This window comes from Haemaphysalis longicornis, unplaced genomic scaffold (genome assembly GCF_048455015.1).
Source record: "Haemaphysalis longicornis isolate Haplotype H1 unplaced genomic scaffold, Haemaphysalis longicornis Haplotype H1 scaffold_1, whole genome shotgun sequence".
In the NCBI taxonomy this organism is placed as follows: Eukaryota; Metazoa; Arthropoda; class Arachnida; order Ixodida; family Ixodidae; genus Haemaphysalis; species Haemaphysalis longicornis.
The window spans coordinates 438403161-438423109 of record NW_027526203.1 but is presented as its reverse complement, the minus strand read 5'-3'; the positions used below and the strand labels follow the sequence as shown (position 1 = coordinate 438423109).

The 19949-nt window shown below is 46.9% G+C and overlaps 1 protein-coding gene across 2 annotated transcripts in view; it reads left to right on the top strand.

The window, feature by feature from the left end:
• Positions 1-19949, top strand: part of LOC144155811 (monocarboxylate transporter 5-like) — a 132925-nt gene that overhangs the window by 63483 nt on the left and 49493 nt on the right. The window contains exon 1 of one of the 2 annotated variants that reach the window (XM_077687486.1): positions 6860-7072. The exons of the other annotated variant lie outside the window; for it this stretch is intronic. The gene's annotated coding sequence lies outside the window, so the exon portion shown is untranslated. Of the gene's footprint in view, positions 1-6859; positions 7073-19949 lie in introns of those variants that run through there. 2 annotated transcript variants of the gene reach the window in all.

Here is a 19949-nt window from a genome sequence, read left to right as displayed (position 1 = left end):
CGCGGCGAGGAGAATGGGGGAAGGGTGGACAACGCCGACGACGACAACGACGACGACGCCGGAGGGACAAGACGAGTGAATCAGATGCTCTGCATCTAAAAAAATGGGTATGCTCGACAAACAGGGTCGCGAAAGTGGCGATGTCGATTATGCCAGTTGGCCGGTGTCGTGCCAGACAAGCTCAACGCGCTCGACGGCTGTGCATCTTCGGCCGGCATAGTGCGCGCCGTACGCACTGGTGCTTCTATGCTGTCGTGTTCGTTCGTAACTTTAATTGTTTACCCCACCATTCTTACTGCTCTAAAAAGAACGATCACTAAGTTTAAGCGCACATAGCTCGTTCTGCAAGCTTAGAATCCCTTTTAATTTGCGTTAGATCTTGCTGGCCTCAGCCGTCGCAACGAGCTGGCTGAAATACGTCATGATTTCGGTACAGAAACGTAGCTAGGGTGTCGCATGCCTGTTGTCTGTTTTCTTCATTACAGAGCTTATTTTAATGAAGTTCGCGTTGCAAGTGGCGTCAGTGTTATTCTAGCGAGGAAAGAACCAAACTTGCATCTTGTTTTCATGGCCCCGTACATGGTTTTAGTGTTATTTATTTGCTTCACCCACTGCGCACTTGAAATCCCGGGCAATTTTTTGTAGGGCCGCGGCGGCCGCGTTTCTGATGGAGGCGAAAAGCAAAAACGCCCGTGTGTACAAGATTTTGGCGCACGTTAGAGATCCCCAGGTGGTCAAAATTACAATCAATCAATCAATCAATCAATCAATCAATCAATCAATCAATCAATCAATCAATCAATCAATCAATCAATCAATCAATCAATCAATCAATCAATCAATCAATCAATCAATCAATCAATCAATCATTCCGTAGTGGCGTCATGTACATCTCTGTTCACTGCACCTTAGGATGTGCGTTAGGAAGGAGGCCTGAGATTTCAATGCTTGGAGCAGACTGCGGGCGTGCGTCTGAGCAGTCACCCTGACTGGAAAAAAGATGGTGGGCTTGTGAACGAGATTCGGAGTAGGCTTTATACTTATCAGCTGCAGTTAAGTCCGAGGCCTCTGGCACATTGCCTGGTGGTGCGAAATTCCGCACTGCCAGAGGGTGGAATTTCGTTGCCACGAATTTAATCTGGGAGTATGCATGTTGTGTTCCGATCAGGCAACCGGACAGACGTGGTTGTCATTTCATGTTATTGCGAAGCGTGTGCTCCTGGCTAAGTCACTCCATTTAAACTTTGTTTTATGAACCGAATGCCGGCTATGGTCTCCGATTATTCCACAAGTACTTGAATTAACTGCATATAAAACGGACAAACTTGTGCTGAACGCCCTGAAGCAACACCTGAACGATGACGGTCTTGAGCGTGCGACCTAGAATAGGCGTGCCGTGGTGTAGAGGTACGGATTGACTCAGGCGACATATAGGCTCCATTAACGGACACCGAGACACCTACGCGTGGCGATTGATAAATTTTGTTATTGCCCTACTACGCTTTCGGTTACAGGCTACACAAAGTTATTGGGGACACAGAAACGAAGAGGACAGCACAAGAGCAGTCGAACGATAAAACAAACCTAAGTGCCCAATTTTTTATTTTAGGATGCCGAACTGGAAATGAATCAAACCGAAAATCGGAACTGAACTGGTATTTTGGCCGGAACTGAACCCGAACCCAAACCGTTATTTTTTGAGCACGCTAAACCCGAACCGCAACTGAACCGAAAAAATAAATAACGGTTACCGGTTCACGAGTAAACGGTTCGGCCATCCGCAGTTGATAATGCGCGGTCAACGCCATTCGGGGCTTTTGTCTTTCACACACCATCAGCTTTGCAACTTCTCACGCACTCTTCCCTTCAGAATAGTCCCAACATTATCAACGCTCTCTTCGTCGTCACAACATGAGGAAAGGTACGCGCACCAATGTTGGAAAGGTACGCTACTGCTGGCTGCGCGAGCAGAGTGCAGGGCTGAGCAAACGGAATGTCACACTCTCGGAAGCCAGCAGGCAATATGAAACATCGACTTCGCCCTTCCCTCGCTGCGACTGTGTAATGGCAATGCTGCAAGGCTGCTGAACTGCTCAAAAGCAAAGACCAACATCCGGAATGTGCATACTTGCTGCATTTCATACTTTTCTTCAAATAGGTCGCACACCTAGAGTGTGCAAACACTTTAGACCACAAGGATGCGGGTTTGATCCCCGCCCGCCGCTGCCGTTTTTTAGTATATAAGTGAAGAAAGAAAGATTCCATGTGTAGAGATTAGACCCCCACGTGGTCTAAATTGCTCTGCCGGCCTTCAATATACGGTGCGCCTAACAGCACAGAGTAGCATCGGGGAATCAAACGCGCCGATATTATTTGGCAGGCGTGTTTCCATGGGTTCATCACGTGGTTTTAAATTATTCCGCACCTAGTTCCCACACGAATATTTTACGCTCTCTTGGGCAGCGTTCAGCTATCGAATAAGCGAAACCCCCAGAGGTAGATTTTGCTCTGGACATTCCTTCATTTGTACTACCTTTTAACATACGCACAGGTGCCATCACGGCGAATGCAGCGAGCGCCGTGGCGCCTGGTATAATAGTCAGTTTTTGAGGAAAAGTAGAGCGGACAACTTCGCGTTTTTTAACGGATCAAAATAATGATAACAGATATAGCGGGGACACCTGTTAGCGTATGGCGCGCACTTTCTCCTTTTGCAAGAAACTTATCCACCGACCTTGCAGGCGCTACGTATTTCGTCTCGGAAAAAAACGGCACTGACGAAGTAGATGACACATGCAGAAAGGCTGGCTGGTCCCGCATTATTCCATTTGCCCAGCGCTAAAATGCTTCGCGGTTTTTCTGGTGTTTCGTCTTTTTCAGGGATGCTTGGTTTTCGGATATGCGCTTCGCTGACTGTAACCTATCTCACTGCTCAGCTGCTACTGCTACTGGTTCCAGTGGGGGAGGGGTTACACTGCTGCCGACAAATTAAAGAGCGCCTCCTCAAAATACTTCCATTTGGTGCTTTTCGAGCCCCTTCCCCTACTCGCCCTTCCCGCCCTGGGTTGTATGCTGGTGAGCTCCCTGCAGAGCTGCACAATATCCACAGTGCTCTTCCTTTCCTTTTCCTGTCCCTTAAGCAGTGACAATAACGACAGTCCAATCACCCTTCAGTTTGTAATCGCATAATCTGTTATAAGATTCCTCGGCTTAGTGGACTGAAGGGGGGCGGTGGTCAGACGTCACGGTGACGTATTGATAGTGACGCGCACACCCGTAATAGCTATCTCAGAATGCATGCCAGTGATCAGAGTAATAAGGAGTGTCTGAGGGTTAACTAAATTACTTCTTACGAAATTTTGGCTCCCACTCTGCAGTAGCTGACTACTGACAAATTATTCTAGGTGACCAAACAATCAAATTCATGGGTAGCATTAATTCGTCTGGCTGCTGTAGGATGATTTTTCTTAAGCCACAACTGAGGAAAAACGTACACCGGTGGGATTTAAACACGTCCCCTGCTAATGTACGGAGGTGGCTCGACGGTACCCAGGCTTAACTCTAGGGGTTCAACGTTCAGGGAGATGGGTGATCCCACAGAGGAGACTGCGGTATCAACAAAACAAAATAAAAAGGAAGCGGGGGAAAGTTTATCCCACAAGCAGTTATGATCCTTGTTGGTTTTAAGTTGTCTCTAAATCAACACAGGGGCTGAGTGGGAAAGTATGTGGTAAATCGTAGCTACTCCTCACGTTTTATTTTTAATATTTGTCCTAATGGCTCACTGTTGTTCTTAAAATTGCGCAACTTTTAATGAGAAAAAAAAAAGAAGTATTTTGAAAGCATCAAAACTGAATTTAGTTTTCGTGGTCGCTTTAAACTGCAAAAACATTTTTTTTCGCACTTGGCTTGAAACTTACCTCACCAAAACGGTTCGCGAACCGGTTCGGGTTGTGATTTAGTCGAACCGGAACTGAACCGGAACGAAATGAATTCACGAAATGAATTCAACCGAACCGGTATTTTTACCGGTTCGACACACGGCTTTATTTTGATGAATTTGCCCGGGCCCATTGGAAGAAAAACTGCCTCAAGTCGAACCCTCGACCACGGGCTCAGTGTCGCAGTGCCTTAGTCACTTAGTCATTAGGGTACAGTGTACTAAGTCATTATGGTACTAGGTCATTAGGGCAAGTTTGATGGAATCCGAGAGGCCCACGATATCTTGTATCATCCCGGAAATCGCCCACAATGTCGCCAAATATCCGTACCTCTTTTGACCCTACACAAGACAATTTCAAAAGCGCTGTAAATGTACGCGGTTGCCAAGCGATGCAGGAGCTGCACTACGAATAAAGTGAAACTGTACATGCATGGAGCACAAAAAAGAAAGAAAGAAAGAAAGAAGGGACAACTCTTCGCCGCCCTTCCCAACTCTATTGGTAGGTGGGGGATTGGAGGGGGGTGGTCCAAAACCGTACGTCGACTTGCCTGTGTAGCACGGCACGAGTGCTGCGTAAAGGCACTCGCCCTAGTGTCACTAGATAAGGTTCTAGTGACACTAACTCGCCCCTTTTATGCCCAAGTTGCGCATAAACAGTCCGGTTACCTAATCATAGGGTTACTCGAAAGGTCTTTCGCCTTATTAGAATAAGTATGGGTTTTCCCAGCTTTCACACTACCACTCACGTCTGTACGCAACAAGCGGCGCTTTCGGCGCTGTCATCTGTCCTCAGGGTCGGATCCAGGTTTTTTCTAAAAGAGGGGGGGGAGGTCAGCTTCTATCTCCATAGAAGCTGACCTTCCCCCTGTCGAGGGCTGTCGAGGGGACGAAAAGAAGATTAGAATGCTGGTGGACGAAAAGCAGAGAGGGGAATATTGCCTAGGAAAGTTACCACCTGTAACAGGGAAAAAAAAAGTATTTCGGGCCTAATAAGCTTTAGTGCCTGCCCTAAGCAGCGCTAGTATTAAACCAAAAGTGTAAAACATGATTATATTAGTCCTTTTTGGTAAGATGACATGTCATCACCCTGATACAAAGGGGAAACCAATAGAAATCATCATCATCATCATCAGTGATGATGAGGATGGTGGTGATAAGGAGGACGAGGCGGATAGTCGCCTTTCTTATTCACCGAAATTTTGGGAAACCAGAAATAAATGAGATAAAAAAATGAGCTATACTTTTTCTACGCCGTCAGGAGTCATCTTCTTGGGGGTATAAATTCCGAAATTAAGGGGGGGGGGGGGTCAGGGAGTAGTCAAGTGCCATTTATCTTCTTCCTTTTTCTGCTGCAGCTTCTAAACGCTTGGGAATGATTAAACCAAACCAAACCAAACCCAACATTTTGTTCGTCGTTGCATCTGTCAGTTCTGACCTCCCGCGGAGTTGCTTCCTCGACGTACAGCTTGAGTCAGACAACAGATGCTGCGCCCATGTACACACATTTGGATTCACACAACACGGGCAGAAACCGCGGAGATTTTAATGCATGAGCATCACTCGCGCATTACTTAGCGAAAGAAGAGGCATCTCCAGATTTGCATAGCCGGAGCTTGTCATCAAAATTACCCCTGGTTTCCAAACCTGTCATCAAAATTCAGATTGGCTGCATGTAGCCCGAAACTCATTAAAATTTCCCATTGGCTGCTACGGTCTAACAGTATAACCTCTCAGATATATTGGCCAGTGACGATGACAGCCGTTGTCGGAAGCTCACGGCCGATTCAACAAACCACGAAGGAGTCATGGTAGAGGCGCAGACAAACCGGCGGTGGTTAGCGCAACGCTACTTCGTGCCTCCTGCCTTCGCCTCCTTTTCCTCGCCGCTTACCGCCAGCGCTGCAAGCACGGCTATAGCATTACCTCGGAACATCGATCTGTGGCATTCCTGGCTGCAAGCTTTAATATATGGGCCTCATCATCTTCATAACTTGCCTCCAGGCTCAACATATATTTACTCCAGTGATGGTGACAGCTGCCGTCATAAGCCCCTGCCTGGTTCACCAGTCCCAGTTTGTCCGCGACGTCTATATACCCGCCCTAAATTTACATATACACTTTGGAGGGGCTCGGCCGTGATGTGACGTACCGTGATAAATTCACGGGCAATTCACAACTTCCAATTTGGCAGCGAAGTCAACGTGCCAATTCCCAATTATCACATACCCACTCTCAGGTGCATTGGCCAGTGACAAATTGCAGCTGCCGACCGAGGCTCATGGCCGATATCCTAACCCCCTAACTCAATGAAAAGTGATGCGTACGCGTTCTGACGTAACCTTTATTACGTGCTGTGATGTCTTCGGATGCTTCACGGCGTAAAGCTGCGTCACCACCTTCGTTAAATACATGCGGCCTAAACACGCGTGTAAGCGGTTACTGACGTCAAAAACCACGTCACAACGGCTACGAAGATAATTCGCGATAATTTATGGGGCATAGTGTGCCGTCAGTATTTAACCTATGGTGAAATGGAGTCAACCGTGATGGATGAGCACCTCAATGGCCGTAGACAGGCTACCGTGGATGGGCGCAAGAAAAGAAATGCAAGACAGCGACCGCCTACGCAGGCACGTTCAGACAAACAAACACACGCAAACAGAAGCGTGAGCAGCGAAACGAGAAAGCAGCGAAGCCCGGAGCAGTGCTTTGCTCCATCCACGCGAATTTGATTGCAGACACATTGACTTGCCGCCCCGCGCGACGGAAGGAAACGGCCTCAATGGGCGAATGAAAGGCCGAAAAGCCAACCAGCGTGCGGGGGGCAGAAAAAGCACGAAGCACAAAACGAGGAAGCCGAGCCCTCGTTCGTAACGCCGCCTGCGGGAGAAGCAGACGACGCTGCCGCCCTCGTGCACAGCCCGTTGCGTAGCGTCAGAACGCTTCCTTTCGATCTCACTCGCGGGCTGCTTCCGACCGGTCTGCGCGCGCGTTCGCCGCTGCCTGCAGACGTCAGATTGGGCTGTCCTCCCGTGCGCCTCTTCGCCGCTCGGCATCACCGCCTGGCCGGAGAGACGGGACAACTTCGTGACAATTCGTAGTCGCCGCGTCGCTGCTCGCCGCTCACAGGTACCGTACTGCGCCACAAGTGCCATTCACCGTGACAGCTCCTCCGAACGCATTCTTTTCCTCGCCGTTCCATTGTCGTTTTCCCTGTTGTCCACTTCATTGATGCGCTTTCCTGCCCGGCCCCCGGCAACTCTACGGTCAAACGTGTCTGAAAAGACACGGTTGTGCCGTAAGGAGCAGAAAGGCCACGTATCGGTTCATACTTTTGTTGAAAAGCTGGAAAGCATTTTTTTTTTTTGCGTTCCTGGGACACGGAGGAGTTGAATGTGATTTCATGTAAAGGACTTCGCCGAAAACGCAATTTAATAGCCATACCCAAAGCACCTGGTGCCATTTAGTTGACATGCTAGGTATGAGTGCTGATGAAAAGATGTGATCAGGCCAGTAAGACTTTCTTTCGTGACTTAAATGACATTTTCTTTGCTATAAGAGATTCCCAGGATCAGTTACATTAGAAAAATGAATTGACATTTTGCAAGCACGGTTGAGAGCGCGAACAGAAAAATAACTTCTAATATTCTGGCTTAGAAGGAAATCGGAGCTGTCAAATGATTGATTTATAAATCTTTATTATAGTCAGACAAAAAGATCGGAACCAGGACATAACGTAAGGCACTAACACATATCGCATCTTTGTCAACCTATTTTTCGAGGTTTTCTTTTTCTTTTCTGATATCTTATTAAGGATTTGGAAGAGTTCGCTTACACTGGTGACTGCACAAATAGGGTTTGGGCCCAACTAGTTTCGCCAACCCCCCCCCCCCCCCCCCCCCCCTCCCCCCCATACGTATAGGAGTACGAACGGGATTTGTTGCCTGGGCGTGAAAGGATCTGCCGTCACGTCACGATCGCAAAGAATTTATGTGATGCGGCTGCATGGATCACCATTCGGTAAGACTTTGCGTAAGGTTTTTGGGAACTCTTCTCTGGCGCATAGCGTGTAACGCAGTAAGCCGATTAATAATAACGGCTTATAAGAATGGTGTTTATCGGAAAGCGTTTGTATATATTTGAGTAGTTTGAACGCACTATGGTGCTTAATATAATACAAGTTTGAGTAGTAGGAAAAAAAACAGACAAAAAGGTTCGGGGAATCACATTTGAAAAATTGGAACGAATAATGTTAGGGGCTCGGGCTGTCGGCGTCTCATGTCGTCGTAGTATGTAGTCACGGTAATAATGTAGTCACAGTACCCGGACAATCGTTTTCCAACGCCTCGCGCTAGAACGTAACGCGTACTAAAAGAACACACCGGGACACTCGTTTTCCAACGCCTCGCGCTAGAACGTTTCATCTACGTGGTTTGAAAAACGCGTACTACAAGACCACACCGGGGCACTCGTTTTCCAACGCCTCGCGCTAGAACGCTTCGTGCTTCAAACACACCAGACTTAAAGCAAAGCTGCATACCTCTACCACCCAACGGTTTCGTTTCCGTGGGTAAAAACGCCAAGGCGCCAAGAATACACTTATACGTTGCATGCTTCGCCCCTCCCCACGCTTCACGTTATGGTTTCATCTCCGTGGGCAAAAACGCCAAGGCGCAAAGAGAACCCTTATGCACAGCATGCTTCACCGCATAGGTTTCACCTCAGTGGAGATGGCCCTGGATTTTTTTCTTAGGTGCCAACTCCAAACCTTCAATTGGAATCCTACGCACCGAAGCTATAGATTGACGATGAAGTGCTCCGCATAGTGGTGGGCAGCGGATTCATTAACATTAGCAGGCGGCATAATATCGCACTCACGAGCGTTTTTACTTTTTGCCTCCGCCAGAAAAGCGGCCGCCGTGGCTGGGAATCGAACCCGCGACCTCGTGCCATCCGCTGCTGTGCGCCTCACAGCCCAGGTACAGCTTTCGAGACGTGAATTACTGGAACGCTGAGGTTATCACGCCTCAGCCACCGCGGGGGGCCGGGTGATAACTCCAGCACTTCCCGGCGGTGCGCGCAGGAATACCGCCTCGACGCTTCCGTCGTTCATTTCTCTGTACCTCAGCCTGAAGGAAGGCTGAGTAGCGACGATAAATATTATGACTGAACATCTCCCGTGCGAGCCACCGCCGTAAAAAGACATTGCTGATGAGCTGGTTATTTGTTTTCCCATTCCAAATCTTGCGCGAAGGCAGCTCTTGTTTGTTTATTCGTATGTTTGTTGATTTGTGTGCTTGCTTGCTTGTTTGCCTGTTTGTTAGTTTCGCCGTTCGTTGGCTTGCTCGTTCGTTGGTTGGTTGGTTGGTTGGGTTGTCGCGTCGGGATTAGTCTCTAGCAGATTTCAGCTTGGTGCAATGAAACTGCATTATACGCTCCGACAAGAAGCAATAAAAAGTCGTCTTTTTTAATTTAATTTATCAGCTTCAATACTTCATATATATATATATATATATATATATATATATATATATATATATATATATATATATATAGTCAGGTAAAAGATAAGAACAACTTTGCGGTTAACTTGTTTATTAACAAGTTAACCGCAAAGTTGTTCTTATCTTTTACCTGACCGTTTCTTCTGGCCCGTTGCAAAACCCATCGAAATCTATATATATATATATATATATATATATATATATATATATATATATATATATATATATATATATATATATATATATATATATATATATATATATATATATATATATATATATCACACGCAACATATAGCAATCGGTATTCCAACTGCCTAATCAGTCTCTCTTAAAACCAGTGGCTTCTTTCGCTGAACGGAAAAGAAACGCACCTGCGCGCGGTTGTGCGTGTGCACTTCCCGCTAACTGACATTTCTGGTAGTGTGGATATGCGACTCCTATTTAACTACTCATACGAGGCATAATCTGTCTACTGGGGGCCGCAGACTGCAGCCTTATACGGACTCATCTTGTTCGTATTCCGCGTCAGTTCCCTGCAACCCTTCGGCGTCGTCGCAGCTGCACTGAGGCCGCAATTCTTTATTTCTTTATCTAGACGTCGGATCGTTAAGGTCTCAAACCTTCGAATACATACTTTCCTGTGCACGGAGACCTCCGTTTGAGGGAAAGGCGAACGATATCCAGAAGAAAGGCTGTCTCTGCCTTGCTCCAGAAACACTCTGAATTCGTACGTGGACGCCATTCACCATTATCACCACTCTAAATCACCACTCAATAGAGGAACTATGAAACTTTACGTATACGTGGTCATTGCGACCATGGAAAAAAAAGATTTATACGTCTTGCTTACGCCGACTTATCCCGTTGCAATCCTGAGTTTGCTATAGACATGTTAACTTTTAAATGCTTAAGCATTTTTATGTGGACCCGACCAGGATACCCAGTTGCCCGTCTACAACGCTTGATGTGTCACTTTTTCTCCGCTTTCGCCGGGTAATAAAAGGCGCTTCATACTTTGTCTGATATTGCCCCTGAAAATAGGCAATCAAGCGGTGCCGCTCTATATTGTAGTCAAGCCGCCAATAAAGGGGCCTGATGTAAAACACTTAATGGGGTACATGGGGTTTTATGAAGGTATTTATATAAGGCCTCAATGCCTTCATATTTTCATATAAGACATCTTATATTGCCCGTGAAAAAAATGTTTGCCCGAGCAAAAAAAAAAAAAAATAATTGCAAAGTGGTGAAGCCAACTTTAAAGGGGCTCGGTATAGAGCTTTTCATAGGGATATATAAAATCTTTAGCAGGTATTTAATAAGGTATCTTTGGTATCACGCGGCTTACACGGCGCCGAAAACATTTCTTCCCAGAAAGCATGGGTGTGCCGTAGTGAAGCCGGCTTTAAAGATGCTCGGTGTGTAGCAGATCGGTTTAATAAGCGTTTACTCGACGATTTCCACTTGAGAGTTTCTGTATTTCTTTTTCAACTCAGAATGTCGTATGATGCACCGAATTCTGCAAAGTTCCGGCAACGGTAGTGTTAACTCAAGGTTAACAAGTTATTTCTCTTCGTGTGAACGGAGCCCGAATGAGCCCACACCCTTGGAAGCACATAGTACTTCCCGTCGCGTGTTTACGCGAGGAGGACGCTTGTATAGTGGCTATGCGTGTGCGCGATGCGGAATTTCCGATAGCGTGCGATCTATTTATCAATGTACGCAAGTCTGTTGCAGGCGACGCCGTTAATGGAAGCTCTGGTGACCTCTCTTGCTTAATGCGCCGCTCACAGGAGTGCGCCTGGTAAAAGCACCTTCTTTTTTCTACAGTATAATTCGCGTGCATGCTGCTCGCCTAACCGCACTCCTCGTATCCCCATTCGGCGTAAAATCGAAAAAAAAAACCCTGCAAAAATAGAGAGCGTGAGGTTGCCACGACGAAAATTGCCTCGCGTGTGCGCTACATGCATCTTCGTTGCGGATGTCAAGACGGAGCGCATACCGCGTGCTTCGCCTTGAATGAAACGTTGCCATAAATAAGTTATGCTCCTTATCTTGTTTTGAGCGAGGACTAAGACGCAGAAAGGTTTTTTTAAAGGGTGCTGCTGTGGCAGTGCAGCCGCCCGGCTGTTGGGAAATTTCTTTGTTATTGTGACATTCAGATTTCCCATTTTTCATCCTTTAAAATGAGGCTGCGGGACACGGGATGGTAAGAAATGTGGAGCTTGGCTGCCACACGTCGGATAGCGAATGCGGGAGTTGCGTGGAAGGAACTTGGGAAAAGAAGAAAAAAAGGTTTTCGCGGATTTCGTTAGCTTTGCAGAAACACTTGCTCTTACCCGACAATCCCATCGACTCCTGCCGTGACATCTGCGCGCAACTCTCCCGAAAACTGACGCCTTGGTTGCGTTCACTTAGCGGCGGCGAACCAGACGGGCACACAGCCGAGGTTTCTCGCTCGAAATGAACGAAATAAGGCCGAGCCGTACATTTTACCTTAGCATCGTTATACGCGGAAATGTATCCCGTCTTGCTTAGTGATGAATTTTCCGGCAGCACGTTCAAACTAAGTTACCTGTCCTTGACGCACAATAATTGCCGAATCCGTTTTTCGTTATTGGCAGCGTTTTTGAAGCTGGCCTGTATATATGCAATTTTTATTCCTAGTTATAGCAGACGGTTTTCGGGCGAAACCTTAGTATTGGCAGGAACTCAAGGGCACGAAATTTTTCCGCACTAAGGTGGCAAATCGGGATAGTTGGTTCCCACTTGGCGAAAAAACAGCGCTATTAGAAGACCGCAAGCGCACTTCCACGGCTAGCCGGCAGCTCGGCGTCCGACAGTAGCTTCTGCAGATCAAATGGGGCTTCCATCTCAACCGCGCGGTTATTTTATTTCGTCGTGGGTGATGGGGGGGGGGGGGGGGTGATGGGTGATGGGGCCTGAGGTGTGCAGCAAATCCCAGCTATCAGCAGCTACTGAGCATTGCAGATGCGGGCCAGAGACACTGCGGAAACACTGCACGGAATTGAGGTCTAAACACAAAGACAACAGAAAAGCTGTTGAAGGACGCCGGTAACTGGGAGCGAGGTTTCTTGTGTTATTCCCGTTCCCACTTTCCTTTGCTTCAGTACACAATTCGTTTTTAGCGGCAACTTCCAACTTAATTAAAAAGCACCCTGTTCCAGCGAACAGATGGCTTCTCACTTCTAATTAGCCGTTCAGTACACCTTATTTATAAGCAATGTGCAACGCTCCGAACTGGACTCGCTTCAGTTTGACTTAGTATACAGTGAGCGGCGTTCGGCGTACGTAGTGCCTCGTGCGCCGATTATTCGGCAACCGCTATAGTTTCGCTGGCAGAGGACGTTGGTGATAAGTGAGTGTTTACCATTCAACGTGTTCTGCTGCTTCAGTTGTGCCAGAAAAGAGGAATAATAACTAATTACTTGTTTCCAAAAGCTGTAGCAAACTAAAGGCGAAATTCGCCAGTCTCGAGAAAGAGGCCGTTTTAATGACATGTACGCTTCCAACTGACAATACAAAGAAGCGACATCTAGTGGGTAACTCCTATTAAAGGTGACACGAAGCTATAATATGCAATATATAGCACAAGAAGCAACGTTCGTCACAGAAATGTCAATTTTTTTTCGGGCTTGTCAAGCCAGAAAAAGAACTGGGTGGTTCCTTATAAGGATATTGGCTTCCACCACCTTTATATATAAAGCGCAAAAGATGATCAAAAATGCAATAAAACTTTATTAAATGAAATTATGCGCATTTCTTGGCCACTTGTTCTACAGCAACTCGTCGGTCGTCCTTGGGACAGCGCCTTCCTATTAGAAGCAAGACCGATTGGTTACTCACGTAGTCACCATGATTTTTTAACAGGGATAGAGTTCCTCAGTGCTGCCGTTGGTCCGCGGCTAAGACATTGTGCTGCTACCGCGATGCCGTGAGTTCCCTTCCCGACCACGGCAAGTGTTTTTGTGTTCTGCAGGTGGAAAGAAAAAAAACCATGCCCCCCAAGCAAACGCGAAGCTTTCTCAGGAAGGATTCCTTGGTTGTCGACTGAGTTCGGACATTGACTCGTTGGGCTTTGACTTTGACTCGCACGCAGTTTGGTATTCTGATCGTAGCGGCTTTGACTTTGACCCTCCGCCATTTGAATCCACACGAAAGGAAGCTTCGCGCTCCGCCATCGTCGGGGTTAGACGGAGGGGTGCATGATTTTTCTGTCTAATTTTGCACGTCCATGCACCCCTTTCCAAATACAAACTGCTTCGTCCGTGTAGGAATGGCGCGTTTCGACTTACATGGAAGAAACCGGGCTTTTTGTACTGTAGTGGACCGATTTCCTTAGTTGTAAATAACCGTAGATAATAGACCACGTTTTTTTTTTCATTGTTGGGAGGGCGTATATTTTGGGTGGGATACGGACCGTTCGTCGAAATACAATTCATAATAGGGTATTTCGTAAAAGGGCATTTAGTAGCAGGACAATTGGTCACGTAGAGCAGTTCGTCATAGGGCTATACATCCGGCAGTTAATAAAAACAAGCTTTTTATTAACTTTTCAGGGCTGAAAGCACAGCAGACTATTCGAAAAAGCGGGCATCGAACCTGTATGAGTAAAAGATAGAAGTTCAGAGGCCTCCTGACAATGTTTTCGATATAATTTGATGTTTACAGAAACAAGAGCAAGCGTCGCGGCATTCCATTCGCCGATTTTCTCATGAGCAGTCACCTTGTTCACCTCTGCTTTGACGTTTGTGTTTTGTTATAATCTATTGCGGGGAACGAATTCGCTCTAACAAACCGCATTTCTACTAGGATCCTGCTGCGATCTTCACTTAGTGACAATATTGCCGCGAAATTTGCCTTTTGATTTGTTATGTCTTATCTTGTGTTCTAGGAAAAGCGCGTGTTTACTTCTGTTGTTGTTTGTGGTTTGAGGGAAAATGGAAGGAACTGCACTGGGTATATTTTTTAGCTCGTCAGTGAGCTCACCTCTTTTATATGGCGCACCGGATATGTTGCTTTGATAGGGAAATGGCGTTGCTTTTCGCTAACTGTCCTAGACTGTTCTTGTTTAATCTAAAATGTTCGCTATCTAAATCAATGTTTCTAGTAACAAGAGCAGTATAGTGCAGAGGAAACGCCGTGGCATTCGGTTCGCCGACGATCGTCTGTGGCAGTCATTCTGTCGACTGCTCCTTCGACGCTTGTATGTTCTTTGAGTTCTTTGCATAGCAGAAGTTTGCTCCAGTAGTCTTTGTTCCTTAAAGAACCCAGCGTCGTCCTTGGCTAAGAGGCAATATAATCGATAACAGCGAGATAGATCGCGTTATTTTGGATACGAGGAATAATAGTGCGTCGTGGTGTATTTGCATCGTCGTTCTCATAATTTTAGGTGCGGAGTACCTTAGTACCGCACAATGTCCGTCCGCGCCCGTGCGCATAGCATTTACAATCGCAAAAAAAAAACACTCAGGCACCGGCAGGATTCGAGCCTGTGTCGGGTAGACCAGACAGAGTTAGTGTCAGCCGTCTTACTCATTGGGCGACTACCGTGAGTTAGTACCCGAGATTCAAACGGCTTGCTCCCTCGCCTGCAGCGGTGCGGAGTACCTTAGGACCTCACAATGTTCGTCCGCGTCCATCCGTGCGCACACCACCATCAAGCGAAAATCAAGCGAAATTCCATTTGAGCTGTGAGTTGCAGTTTCATTAAGGGTATAATCATGGTGCAACTCACGGCTGAAATCGAATGATGGTCGTGGCGCAAATCGGATGTCACTCGGTGCGCAACTTGGATGTCATTTCGAGCTCCCGTACTCCGCACCCTCGCCATCATCCACGGAGTGCAGATGCTGTCATTTTTTTCCAGGTTTTTTTAAACGTACTACGCGTTCATTTGGCGTAGACGTGAAGTATCGGCCTTTTATTATACATTGCTCGCTGCCTCAATCGAATTCCATAGTTAGTCTGCATTGCGCCTGTGTTGTGTCTTCGCGTCAGTCTGGAGTTTCGCGCAGCAGTAGAATGAACCCACTAGCCCAGTTCACTGTTTTTTAACACATTCGTGGATGCGACGAATCGTCATTTATACGCATTGGCCTATTACCAATTTTCCCCATGTGGTTTATATATGTTCCGTGTAAATATTTTTTCTCTCCCCCCATTCCTATCCCCATGTACTCTTTCCTCCCCATCCCACATCCCCTACACCTGCACGCACTCCGGTGTCCGCGCCTAGAGGAGACCATTTACGCCTGCTGGTGGACCTTCCTCTCTTCTCAATGAGAAATAAATACACGCATGCATACATGCGACGAATTCCCCTACTATGGGTTGCCCTACTACGAATTGCCTTCCGACGAATAGTCCTACTGCCATTTTTGGGATGTTCTACAAAAGACACTTCGCAAGGGTTTTCCGCTACACTCTATGATATACGGTATCTCTCCGTAGATAAAGAGGGGGGGGGGGGGGGGGAGCCCCATGACGTAATCATGGCACTGGGCCTACACAGCATATGGCGCTCTCCCTCAACAAGGTTTTACAGCGACGTTGATGCTCGTTCTGCAAAGCAGTATTTTAGGGAAAGCGTGGGTCGCTTTGTTGAAGTTGTTAGTCTCAGGCATATTACCCGTGCGGCTACCAGAAATAGAGCAGCTCACGGCATTGAGGAAATTCTAAGTGGCAACGCTAGCCTTTGGTTGGGAAGCCTCACCGCTCTATTGCGTGATCTTTTTTTACACCGTTGATCTGTGATGTGTTGCGTATTTTCAAAGCCAGGCACCAAAAAGAACGCGTTGAAATGGCGCAATGGGATAGACGTCAGCTCCATAACACGAGGGACCCAGGTTTGATTCCAACCTCGGGAAGCGTTTTTTTTTTCTTGAGGCGCTGCCGCGATCATCATCATCTTCAGAGAAAGTTGGCAGTGCATTTCTGGCGATCACGAACGAATCAGTGAGGCTTAGAAAGCTTGGTATAAAAAAAAGCGCTTGTGTGTACGACATTTTGGCTCATAATGCGAGCCGAAATGTCGCACACACAAGTGTGCGACATTTTGCAGAAATCGCAAACATTGCTTGCACAGGAGTAGGTTAATGGTGCGCTAGCTGTTTGTCGCTTTTTTTGCGTTGGCCTTTGTACATAACAATGCCGGTTTCACCTTTAAGGGGCTATGACAACAGAATACGGCTTTATTTGAAGAGAACTGGCCCTTGCTAACACACACAGTTCTATATTCCGGCCCTGCAAAACGTTTTCTAACCCCCCCTCCCTCCACCCAAAAAAAGAAGATACAAAATGTTGGAGAACTTCTCATTTCGCGCTGTACACGACGTCATCGGCGACGTCATGGGGGAATGCTAAAAACATTTATCAGTACGCTAGCTGCACGTGAACATTCAAGTGTCACGGTCAAAAGGGACAAGAAGCACCACTAAAATCACAGAGTCATTTTTTTTTGGCGGGTGCTTTGGTCGACGGCCGCAAATCACACGAAAAAATCCCCGTGACGTCATAAGGAGCCGCTAGAAAGTGACTGGTGATTCGTGCTGTTTCACCTGTCTTGCTTAATATCTAGCTTGGTTTTAGAAAGATTGCCATAAATTAGCATAAGTGCTGTAGGAAAAAATGCCTGTTTAAAATGAACCAAACGTGCACTTTGTCGTTATGGCCCCGCCCCTTTAATGAGAAAAAATTGCTGGCTGGCAGCTTTTGTCTACAAGCATTTATTACCGCTACGTGGCTGCACCAGCTTATGTAGTCGTTGCAATGCAGTACGCGCCTTCCAATGAGTCATGCCTTTAAAACACCCGGGTCATTTAGGTCATGTTAGATCAACCGCGGAACTGTTGAAGTTTCGTCCGATATGTCCGGGTGTCCGAGGAGCGCTGCGGACAAGATAGGTCCAGCGGCCTCGGCGAGAACCGCCCATTCCTCCAATGTTCGAAGTGGAAGGCTCATCGGTGATTGCCTTCATGCCCTTTTTAATAGCATCTGCAGGGAAGTTCCAGGGGCAGTGCTTGTTGTCTGGGTACAGTCCGCATGTAGATCATTTCGGCTAGCCAGAGTTGCCTTCAGCGTGTCTGTAGTTGTCTGTAAATAGACTGCTGGTTTGTTCTCTTCGGGTTTTGGTAGCCTGCTCTCTAGTGTGCGCATATGAGGGATTCGGGCATGTGTCGTGAGGAGCTCTGTCTGCTGGTGGCACAGCTCTTTGCGACTTGTTTGTTGGTCGTAGGTGATTGCCCAAGGGATCGAGGGTCCCCGCGGTGAACAGACTCTCCGGCGAAGGAGTTTGCTTTCACATTTCCCTCAATACCCTGATGACCCTGCACCCGTTGGATGGGTGATTGTGTGTGTATAGGCTTATTCATGGAGCGAATATGTGTCGTCGTGATGTTCTTTGCGAACGCACTGCCCTGTTGGCTCTGGTGGCTCCTTAACTTTCAGTCAGGATGAGGGCTGTTTCCGTTTTGTTGGTTCTAGTCGCAGAATTTGCAATTACTCGAATCTGCGGGGCTGATGAAGCACCCTTACAGTTCGGGCTTCATTTCTGTATTTCCGTATTGCTGTATTAGCAGCTATGTATTTTCCTTTGTAACTTGCAGTCGCTGTACACAGTCGCTGCAGTGGGCAAAATATATATATTTATTTTCGGAGAATATGGCCACCTTCCCTCACTGCGTGTTCATGTTTTTGGTAGGAGGTATCGGGTTATTCTGGCTAGTCTGTTATAGGAACGAGAACATTTTGGTGAGATCGCAGCATAGAGATGCGGCGTCCTAGTGATGAAAGAATGTTTCTTCCTCGACGAGATGTTTGCAGCCTTTGTTGCTGTGCCAGTCAGTGAACATCGGTTGCTTCATCAAAGGCGGTTTATTATGCCGGTCTTTCCTAGGTGGTATATTGGGGCAGATTTTGGAATTCCTAAGGCTAGGCGAGCGTCTGTGCACATAAGGAGCTCAATTCGTCTTTTTTATGTTTTTTTTTTGCAAGTGCATATACGGTGCCGCATTCAGTATTCTGGTCATAACGCTTAAAAAGGTTGCGGAATTTCGTTTCCTTTAATACCACACATTTTTATAGTTACTTTAATATCAGTCGAATCTGGTTAACTTGTTTGGCGAACTTGTCCATCCAAATGAAACCTCTACCGTCCTGCTCTAGGCAAGAGCCTAGTATCCATATAGTGGTTACTGGTCATTTCGCCCGGCAAAGTGTAAAGGTAACTTCTTTGCACGGCGCAGCGCGCGCGCCAGGCAGAAGTGGTCGAGGTAGGTGACATCAGGCTCGTAAACGTCACAACGCCTCGAGAAAACTCGTACTCGAAGGCGCTTGACGCACAGCGCCGCGCTGGCCGCCTCGCGCATGCACGTTATGTAAAATTACGATATCCTGCATAATAGAGCACTGCGAGCTAGCTGCAGCCTGCAGGTGGAACTGGGTCCTGGCGTGGACGCAGGGAATTCTGGGTGACGAGGCGTCGGCGCGGAATGCAGCCCGCGGCGTCCCGCGCCGGTTGCGGACGCCACGTGTAGACAGCGCCGACGCGTCGGAGTGCTGCGCTTTCGCTGACATGGCGTCGCTGACTTGGCCTTAAATGATACATAGCAGCAGGCGTGGAAAAATTTAAGTACGGCAAAATCTGAAGCGTACATATACGAAGACGTGACGAAACAGACAAAAGCACTGCTTTGAGAAACAAGCAGTGGAAGGAAGAAGAAAAAAAAAATCTTCTGCATCCTCTGGCATAGCAATGGCAAGATTAATTTAGTAGTGCCAACGTGGGTGGCAAGGCTCTTGTGATCCGTTCTACGAAAAGCTTGGACGGAACAGCCTAGACATGTTATGTGATCCGTCCAATTATTCCTTTCCCTCGACACATGCACGGTACCAGATGCGTAGTACCAGGCTACCTAGGTCGTCTGGAAACGTTATTTATCGTTCGATTTGCAGGGGCTTTTGACAAGGCCACAAAAAACCTGAGACGTATGGTAAGGATAATGTCCCAAAAATGTAAGCCATGGTTTTAAGTTCTTTCCATTGAAGATGCCAACATGGCTTATAGAAATTTTCTTCACTAGTACAGCTTTTTCATTCAAAGTACTATCTGCGCGACACGAAATTCGAAAGCCGTGGATAAATCCTGAATTGGTTAACGAGATTAGGCTTAAAAATTCAACGTGCCATGAATTTCCCGCATGTAACCGAGATATTTGTCCGCGAAATTAGAAAAAAAAAACTGAAACAAGCTTAACAAAAAATTCGTAGCTCTCGGAACAACTCCTTCATTAACGTATTCCGAGACTTAAATAATAACACAGCCACTATTTGAAAAAAAAAACAAAAAAACTCGGTTTTAGGCTCAACTGGTCCCTCGGGCACTCGGAGCTGAACATAAATGAGAATGCAGTCGCGGGAAGCGACCTGGCCCATGTATTTAAAGGGACACTGAAGTCAAAACCGAAGTTGGTCTAAATAGA